This window comes from Narcine bancroftii, chromosome 11 (genome assembly GCF_036971445.1).
Source record: "Narcine bancroftii isolate sNarBan1 chromosome 11, sNarBan1.hap1, whole genome shotgun sequence".
Taxonomy (NCBI): Eukaryota; Metazoa; Chordata; class Chondrichthyes; order Torpediniformes; family Narcinidae; genus Narcine; species Narcine bancroftii.
The window spans coordinates 95,311,994-95,321,267 of record NC_091479.1 but is presented as its reverse complement, the minus strand read 5'-3'; the positions used below and the strand labels follow the sequence as shown (position 1 = coordinate 95,321,267).

Here is a 9,274-nt window from a genome sequence, read left to right as displayed (position 1 = left end):
AATATGGCAAAGGCCTCTTGGGCTATACTATCTTATAGCAGCCTGTGCTAGTAACAGGCCTATTTTACATGAAGTCAAATATCAATCTTATTCAGGATTTACTCAAAATAAAATATTAAATGTTTGTTCTTTGGGTTTGATGGCCTAACCCTTACCTTTCATGTTCATATTTCTGCACATTCTAGCATCCTCATTCATTCTCTGGTCTTTATAAAGCTTCCCTTCTCTCTTCTGTTATCTCTGTGCTTTGAGCTGAATCAGACTGGAGCATTTGTGCAGGCACAGTGTAGTCACAGATCTTTGCTTGCACCACGCTCCAATTTCATCCAGGTTTTTTTTTGTTCACGAAAGCATAACCTCTGGGCTGAGTCATTGTTTTCAATGAAGCACAGACCCTTTACATTTCCTTTTATTCTTCACAAATTCAATACTTGGCTTGTTTCTGCCTCAGCAATCTAAGATTTAGCAGGTACATATTCTGCAGTTTAAATGATTGTTATTTATAGACTTTTCCCGAGCTTGTGAAGGATATGTTATTTCTGTAGGATTAGTAATCAATGTTGCAAAAGGAGGGGCAGTTGTTCTTCTAGCTTATTGGTTGAAGGATGTATTGTCATTTTTAATTTTAAAGCAATCTGTATTCTGAAAATGCTTTTAAACCTTTTCATCTATGATCTAACAGTACTGTAGAATAGTGATTAAATTATAGGATTACTAATCTAGTGTTGGACTAATGATCTGGATTCATGACTTTGTATTCTACCTTGGTCCCTGGATAATTTACATGCAAGAAATACAAAAACAATCAAATCTTGATTAAAAACCCCGAAGCAACCAATTGTTGCAAAAACTATCTACCGTATATACTTGTGTAATCATCGATGCTGTGTAATAGTCGATGCCCCCCCCCCACCACTTTTATTTGGCCCAAAAATTGGGTGTTTTTGTATGACCTGACATGTAAAAGTTGACTCCAACCTTTGCACTGGCTACCCGCCCACCAAAACTCCCGAAGCCCCAGCCTCCTTTCCATTCGAGCTCCCAGCCATGGATCCTCACCCCGGCTGCCCACCCATCCGAATTCCTAACAACCCGGCCGCCCACCCATCTGAGCTCCTGACGCCCCGACCACAGATTTACCACTCGGTCCCTGCCATCCGAGCTCCTGATGCCTTGAACGACGCAGGTACTTACAAGATCAAAAGTCTGAGTACCTCAAAAATTCGCAAATATCCTTCAGAGAAGAAAATCTCTTATTTTACCCAGTCTGTTCTTGTGCAACTCCAAAACTACCAATGGGATTAACCCTTAACCTTTTGGATTCCATGTCCCTGTTTTCAGGGACTACCAACAAGTGCATATTGCTGTTTTCCGGCACTGGTTTTATACCCAACCACGAAGTCAAGTTAATTGTCATCTGAATGTGCACATACAGCCTGACAATCCAGCATTCTCTGGTTCTTGTGCAAAACTTGCAGACACACAACCAGTCAAGACACACATGCATACAAATAATACTTATGCAGAACAAGCATTATACTATAAAAATAAATAAGTATTGCTTGTATAAATGAGTCTCAGGTAGCTAATGTGAGCAGTTCCTTACTGATGTCCATACTGAAGTTTACCCATGGATCCAGTCTGAAGTATATATCTTTGGCTTGGCTTCGCGGACGAAGATTTATGGAGGGGGTAAAAGGTCCACGTCAGCTGCAGGCTCGTTTGTGGCTGACAAGTCCGATGCGGGACAGGCAGACACGATTGCAGCGGTTGCAAGGGAAAATTGGTTGGTTGGGGTTGGGTGTTGGGTTTTTCCTCCTTTGCCTTTTGTCAGTGAGGTGGGCTCTGCGGTCTTCTTCAAAGGAGGTTGCTGCCCGCCAAACTGTGAGGCGCCAAGATGCACGGTTTGAGGCGTTATCAGCCCACTGGCGGTGGTCAATGTGGCAGGCACCAAGAGATTTCTTTAGGCAGTCCTTGTACCTTTTCTTTGGTGCACCTCTGTCACGGTGGCCAGTGGAGAGCTCGCCATATAACACGATCTTGGGAAGGCGATGGTCCTCCATTCTGGAGACGTGACCCATCCAGCGCAGCTGGATCTTCAGCAGCGTGGACTCGATGCTGTCGACCTCTACCATCTCGAGTACTTCGACGTTAGGGGTGTAAGCGCTCCAATGGATGTTGAGGATGGAGTGGAGACAACGCTGGTGGAAGCGTTCTAGGAGCCGTAGGTGGTGCCGGTAGAGGACCCATGATTCGGAGCCGAACAGGAGTGTGGGTATGACAACGGCTCTGTATACGCTTATCTTTGTGAGGTTTTTCAGTTGGTTGTTTTTCCAGACTCTTTTGTGTAGTCTTCCAAAGGCGCTATTTGCCTTGGCGAGTCTGTTGTCTATCTCATTGTCGATCCTTGCATCTGATGAAATGGTGCAGCCGAGATAGGTAAACTGGTTGACCGTTTTGAGTTTTGTGTGCCCGATGGAGATGTGGGGGGGCTGGTAGTCATGGTGGGGAGCTGGCTGATGGAGGACCTCAGTTTTCTTCAGGCTGACTTCCAGGCCAAACATTTTGGCAGTTTCCGCAAAGCAGGACGTCAAGCGCTGAAGAGCTGGCTCTGAATGGGCAACTAAAGTGGCATCATCTGCAAAGAGTAGTTCACGGACAAGTTTGTCTTGTGTCTTGGTGTGAGCTTGCAGGCGCCTCAGATTGAAGAGACTGCCATCCGTGCGGTACCGGATGTAAACAGCGTCTTCATTGTTGGGGTCTTTCATGGCTTGGTTCAGCATCATGCTGAAGAAGATTGAAAAGAGGGTTGGTGCGAGAACACAGCCTTGCTTCACGCCATTGTTAATGGAGAAGGGTTCAGAGAGCTCATTGCTGTATCTGACCCGACCTTGTTGGTTTTCGTGCAGTTGGATAATCATGTTGAGGAACTTTGGGGGACATCCGATGCGCTCTAGTATTTGCCAAAGCTCTTTCCTGCTCACGGTGTCGAAGGCTTTGGTGAGGTCAACAAAGGTGATGTAGAGTCCTTTGTTTTGTTCTCTGCACTTTTCTTGGAGCTGTCTGAGGGCAAAGACCATGTCAGTGGTTCCTCTGTTTGCGCGAAAGCCGCACTGTGATTCTGGGAGAATATTCTCGGCGACACTAGGTATTATTCTATTTAGTAGAATCCTAGCGAAGATTTTGCCTGCAATGGAGAGCAACGTGATTCCCCTGTAGTTTGAGCAGTCTGATTTCTCGCCTTTGTTTTTGTACAGGGTGATGATGGTGGCATCACGAAGATCCTGAGGCAGTTTACCTTGGTCCCAACAAAGCTTGAAAAACATATAATGAAAGGTTAAAAATGGCCAGAATCCAAATGGTTAATTGCCCTCCAAAAGGATTCAGCTAGCCCAGTTGTTCTCAACCTTTTCTTTCCACTTACATACCATTTTAAGTTATTCCCTATCCCATCGGGTGCTCTGTGATTAGTAAGGGATTGATTGCTTCAGGTGGAATGTGAGCGGGAAGGGAAGTTTGAGAATCACTGCTCTAGACCCAATTGTTACTGAAATATTTTGCTTGTGAAAAATTGTCCTTTGGAGTTATAAAACCGTGCATGTAACAAATCAATTAAAACAATGGTTTTTAAACATTTTCGTCCCACATTTTCATCTTTCTTACCGTGTACAAATGAATTTAAGTGTCTATTGCATGGTTTGAAGCAAGCCAATTAACATTGTCCCACTCTCTTACAGTTTGGCAATACAGACAAGAATGTCACTGCAGCCCTCTCAATTTGCAAACCAAATCTCCAGAGTAATACCACAACCACCTTTTCCTTCCCCACCCCCTAAATGATATTGAGATGGCAGCCCATGCTTTGTCAACAATACTGTTTGTTACCGAGCTTCCCTATAATTTCAAGTGATTACTGCCTGCACAGACAATAAAACAGGTTTCATTAGCAGGTCAGAGAGCATCCATGGGCAGGTCTGAACTCTTTATGAAGACTGCTTATCATTTGTATTAATAGCTGCATAATTTTCTTTACTCCAGAATAACTTCTAGCAAAAGAAAGGGCTGCCAGAGAACTGCTCTCACGCCATTGCTGCCACTACCCTCGGCTCCGCACAGGCTTTTAAAGGAGGAGACTGCGTTCCTTTTAAATCCAACAACTCTGAACGTCATTCGTCCCAAATGGGCAGCGTATCACGAGGGGGTTGCAAACTCTGGGGAGCAGAAGTCCGTTTCGTGATAGCAGCATCGTGGTAACGAGGCAGAATCACAGTGCGGCACGGACAAGATGGGCTGAACGGCCTGCTCCTGCGCTGTCGTGTTGGCCGGACACGACAACCAGGCGGAGTTCTCGCGAGACTTGGGCGCTGGGCAGGCAGTCGCGAGCGCAATCAAGAATGGAACACGGTTGACGCGAACGATGACAGGTCAGGTTTCCATGGTGACGGAGCCACCCCCCCCCCGGCAAATTCTCCCAGTTGCAGAAAAGAATGGCGCCCTTCATAACTGGCCGAAGGGGAGGTAAGCGTGGAGTCTGATTCCCAGGCCTCATCGTCCGCGCCCGCAGCACAACAGGGAGCCTCAGGGAGAGATCGACGAACGGTGGCCGGTTCTTTGTGAACCCCCCCCCCCCAAGCAGAAGCGCCCACCCCCCAGCAGAAGCGCCCACCCCCCAGCAGAAGCGCCCACCCCCCCAGCAGAAGCGCCCACCCCCCCAGCAGAAGCGCCCAACCCCCAGCAGAAGCGCCCAACCCCCAGCGGAAGCGCCCACCCCCCAGCGGAAGCGCCCACCCCCCAGCGGAAGCGCCCACCCCCCAGCGGAAGCGCCCACCCCCCAGCGGAAGCGCCCACCCCCCAGCGGAAGCGCCCACCCCCCAGCGGAAGCGCCCACCCCCCAGCGGAAGCGCCCACCCCCCAGCGGAAGCGCCCACCCCCCAGCGGAAGCGCCCACCCCCCAGCGGAAGCGCCCACCCCCCAGCGGAAGCGCCCACCCCCCAGCGGAAGCGCCCACCCCCCAGCGGAAGCGCCCACCCCCCAGCGGAAGCGCCCACCCCCCCAGCGGAAGCGCCCACCCCCCCAGCGGAAGCGCCCACCCCCCAGCGGAAGCGCCCACCCCCCAGCGGAAGCGCCCACCCCCCAGCGGAAGCGCCCACCCCCCAGCGGAAGCGCCCACCCCCAGCGGAAGAGCCCACCCCCCAGCAGAAGCGCCCACCCCCCAGCAGAAGCGCCCACCCCCCCAGCAGAAGCGCCCACCCCCCAGCAGAAGCGCCCACCCCCCAGCAGAAGCGCCCACCCCCCAGCAGAAGCGCCCACCCCCCAGCAGAAGCGCCCACCCCCCAGCAGAAGCGCCCACCCCCCAGCAGAAGCGCCCACCCCCCAGCAGAAGCGCCCACCTTCCCGCAGAAGCGCCCACCCCCCCGCAGAAGCGCCCACCCCCCCGCAGAAGCGCCCACCCCCCAGCAGAAGCGCCCACCCCCCAGCAGAAGCGCCCACCCCCCAGCAGAAGCGCCCACCCCCCAGCAGAAGCGCCCACCCCCCAGCAGAAGCGCCCATCCCCCAGCAGAAGCGCCCACCCCCCCAGCAGAAGCGCCCACCCCCCAGCAGAAGCGCCCACCCCCCAGCAGAAGCGCCCACCCCCCAGCAGAAGCGCCCACCCCCCAGCAGAAGCGCCCACCCCCCAGCAGAAGCGCCCACCCCCCAGCAGAAGCGCCCACCCCCCAGCAGAAGCGCCCACCCCCCAGCAGAAGCGCCCACCCCCCAGCAGAAGCGCCCACCCCCCAGCAGAAGCGCCCACACCCCAGCAGAAGCGCCCACACCCCAGCAGAAGCGCCCACCCCTCCAGCAGAAGCGCCCACCCCTCCAGCAGAAGCGCCCACCCCCCCCAGCAGAAGCGCCCACCCCCCCCAGCAGAAGCGCCCACCCCCCAGCAGAAGCGCCCACCCCCCAGCAGAAGCGCCCACCCCCCAGCAGAAGCGCCCACCCCCCAGCAGAAGCGCCCACCCCCCAGCAGAAGCGCCCACCCCCCAGCAGAAGCGCCCACCCCCCAGCAGTAGCGCCCACCCCCCAGCAGAAGCGCCCACCCCCCAGCAGAAGCGCCCACCCCCCCAGCAGAAGCGCCCACCCCCCCAGCAGAAGCGCCCACCCCCCACAGAAGAAGCGCCCACCCCCCCAGCAGAAGCGCCACCCCCCCAGCAGAAGCGCCCACCCCCCCAGCAGAAGCGCCCACCCCCCCAGCAGAAGCGCCCACCCCCCCAGCAGAAGCGCCCACCCCTCCAGCAGAAGCGCCCACCCCTCCAGCAGAAGCGCCCACCCCCCCCAGCAGAAGCGCCCACCCCCCCCCAGCAGAAGCGCCCACCCCCCCCAGCAGAAGCACCCACCGTTATAGGGTAGGCTTCTACTCCAGGGGGTAGGTAGAGTGCAAACCAGGGGACATGGGTGAAAGGGGAAAAGTTCAGAGGGAACTTCTTCACTGGTAGGGAGTGGAACGAGGTAGGGGACTGTGGACTGGGTGTAGGTGAGCGAGGGGGGTGCTGTGGACTGGGTGTCGGTGAGCGGGGGGGCTGTGGACTGGGTGTCGGTGAGCGGGGGGGCTGTGGACTGGGTGTCGGTGAGCGGGGGGCTGTGGACTGGGTGACGGTGAGGGGTGCTGTGGGCTGGGTGTCGGTGAGGGGGGCTGTGGACTGGGTGTAGGTTAGCGCGGGAGGACTGTGGACTGGGTGTAGGTGAGCGCGGGGGGGCTGTGGACTGAGTGTAGGTGAGCGGGAGGGCTGTGGACTGGGTGTAGGTGAGCAGAAGAGTGGTTCGGCATAGTCTAGAAGGGCCAAAGAGGCCTGTGCTGTTTTCTCCAATGCCGCTTGACCCGTGCCTCAACTATTGGGGTCAGAGATGAGACCAACAGTGCTCCCTGCAGAGGCCCTGAGTGGGCAATAATGTCAATCGTGGAACAGTCCCAGAGTATTACACCATAGTTTTAAAGATCTCACTAATAGAAAGGACTTTCCCCTCCCCTAAACTTATTTTCATCGTCAGCATTTGCTGGGAAAGTAAATGTTAACATTTCGGGTGAAAAGCCCTTTGTTGCAACTGACAAGAGAAAATTATGCATGTTGAAATGCAGAGTGGGTGGGTAAAATGGGGGTGACTGTAGGGATATGTGTAAACAAGGTAAATGAATGGGGCCAGTCAGAGAGTGGAGTGAAACGAAGGGGTCTGCAGGCATTGCAATTGTAGTAAAAACACAGAAATGCTAAAGGAACCCAGTCGGTCTAGCAGTGTCCATAGGCGGCAAAAGATTTATCACTGATGTTTCAGACCTGAGCCCTTCTTCAAGGGATAAGCGAAAAGCAGGCAGGCATTTTAATTAAAGCTAAGAAAGTGGGAGGAGTCCATATGAACAGACAAAAATTCTTAATTGGATATGATGGGAGAATAGGTGAGAATTGATTTTTGGCTCTGTGAAAGGAGACAGAAGGCAAAGGGAAGAAAGAGAGGCAGACAGAACTAGAGGGAAGTAGACAGGGAAGAAGAGGGGTTTTGTAACAGAAACTGGAGAAGGCAATGTTAATGCCATCTGGTTGAAGGGTGGCCAGATGGAAGATTTAGGTGGTGTTCCTCCAACTTGAGTGGTCTCAGTCTGACAGTACATAAGACCATGGGCAGGCATGTCAGCAAGGGAATGGGATGGGGAATTGAAGGTGAAAATGCAGACAAAAGAATGTGGGAGAAACACAAACTGCAAGGTTAAGGTTCCTTTTATTGCCACAAATTAATAAATTAAAAAATGTCACATACATAATATACTCAAAGGCAAACAAAGACGCTGGAATCTTGAATGGAAAAAAAAGAAACTTGGGGGGGAGGGGAGAAGACAGCTAGTCAGGCAGCATCCAGGGTGCGAAGCAGTCAGTCAAATAGTCATTTTGGGAAGCTATGAAGTACTCTATACAAAGGGGAAACAACTGGGGAGGGAATGACGTGGCTGTACTGGACAGAAAATTAGGAGAGATGGAGATACAGGCACAGGAGGAGACCACAGTGGAGGAAACGTTAGAAAGCAAGATGGGAATGGATGAAGGAGAGACAGAAACAGGAGAAATTATTGTTTTTAAGGGGATGCAGAAGGAATTCCTCAAATTTACATTCAGATTCAATCTGGCAATGGAAAAGGTGGAAGACAGGCATATATGTATGGGAAAAGAATTAAAATGGCTGGCAACCAGGAATTAGATGCTCAGTGAAATGGACATCCAATCTGCATTTGGTCTTACCAATGTAGAGGAAGCTGCACCGAATACAGTAAATTAGGTTAGATGAGGTTTACGTAAACTCTGGCTCACCTAGAAAGCCTGTTTTGGACCCTGGATGTAAGTGAGGGGGAAATGTAGGAACATGTTCTGCAGTTACAGCAGGAGGAGATTAAAGAGGAAGGAGGAGCAGACAGGGAGTCGTAGAAAGGAGTGAGGAGGGTAAGATGTGGCTGGCAGGAGGATCTTGTTAAAGTTGGTGGATGTGTCAGAGAATGACGTGTCAAATGCAGAGGAAATTAAAGACCAAAGCAACTCTATCCTCATCCTTTCTGGGGGGGACATTGGGGTGAGAGTGCATAAATTGGAGGAGAGGCATGTAAGGACTTTAAAAATAATAATAATGGTGAGGTTGACAAATGTGGACATTGCAGATATGCTGGAGTGGAAGGCCTCATCCAGGGAACAGAGGCAGCAGAATTGGGAGAAAGGGATAATGTCCTTGCAGGGAACAGGATGGGAAGATGTACAGTCCAGGTAATTGGGAGTTGGTAGATTTGTGATCAATTTCCATGGATACTTTATTTCTGAGATGGAGGCGGAAGTCCAGAAAGAGAAGTGTCAGAAACAGCCCAAATAAATTTTTGGGAGGCTTGGAAGTTACCAGTTAATTAAATTGTTGATACAAGTGGAGAACGAATTGGGGAGCAGGAACTGTTCCACAAACCTGACAAAAAGGCAGGAAGAGCTGGACCCCATGTGTGTACCCATGCCATTCAGTTTCACATGCACCTTGTTTCAATTAATCTACAACATTTGATAAATTTGATGTATCTTCCTTTATGTTGGTGAGCTAAACACAGATTAAGTCACCAGTTAGTTAAGCACAGTCTGTAGGTTGAAGCTGGAACACTTGGTTGCCAGCCATTTTAATTCCCCTCCCCATTACCACTCAGACATGTCTGACCTTAGCCTTATCCCTGGCTAGGGTGAGGCTAAATGTAAACTTGTGGAAAGATCTATTTTATTCCTCT

At 51.8% G+C, this 9,274-nt stretch overlaps 1 protein-coding gene across 2 annotated transcripts in view; it reads left to right on the top strand.

The window, feature by feature from the left end:
* Positions 1 to 4,371: 4,371 nt before the first annotated feature.
* Positions 4,372 to 9,274, top strand: part of mdm2 (MDM2 proto-oncogene) — a 40,807-nt gene continuing 35,904 nt past the window's right edge. Inside the window, exon 1 of one of the 2 annotated variants that reach the window (XM_069904111.1) lies at positions 4,372 to 4,424. The gene's annotated coding sequence lies outside the window, so the exon portion shown is untranslated. The other variant, XM_069904110.1, reaches the window with a different exon arrangement.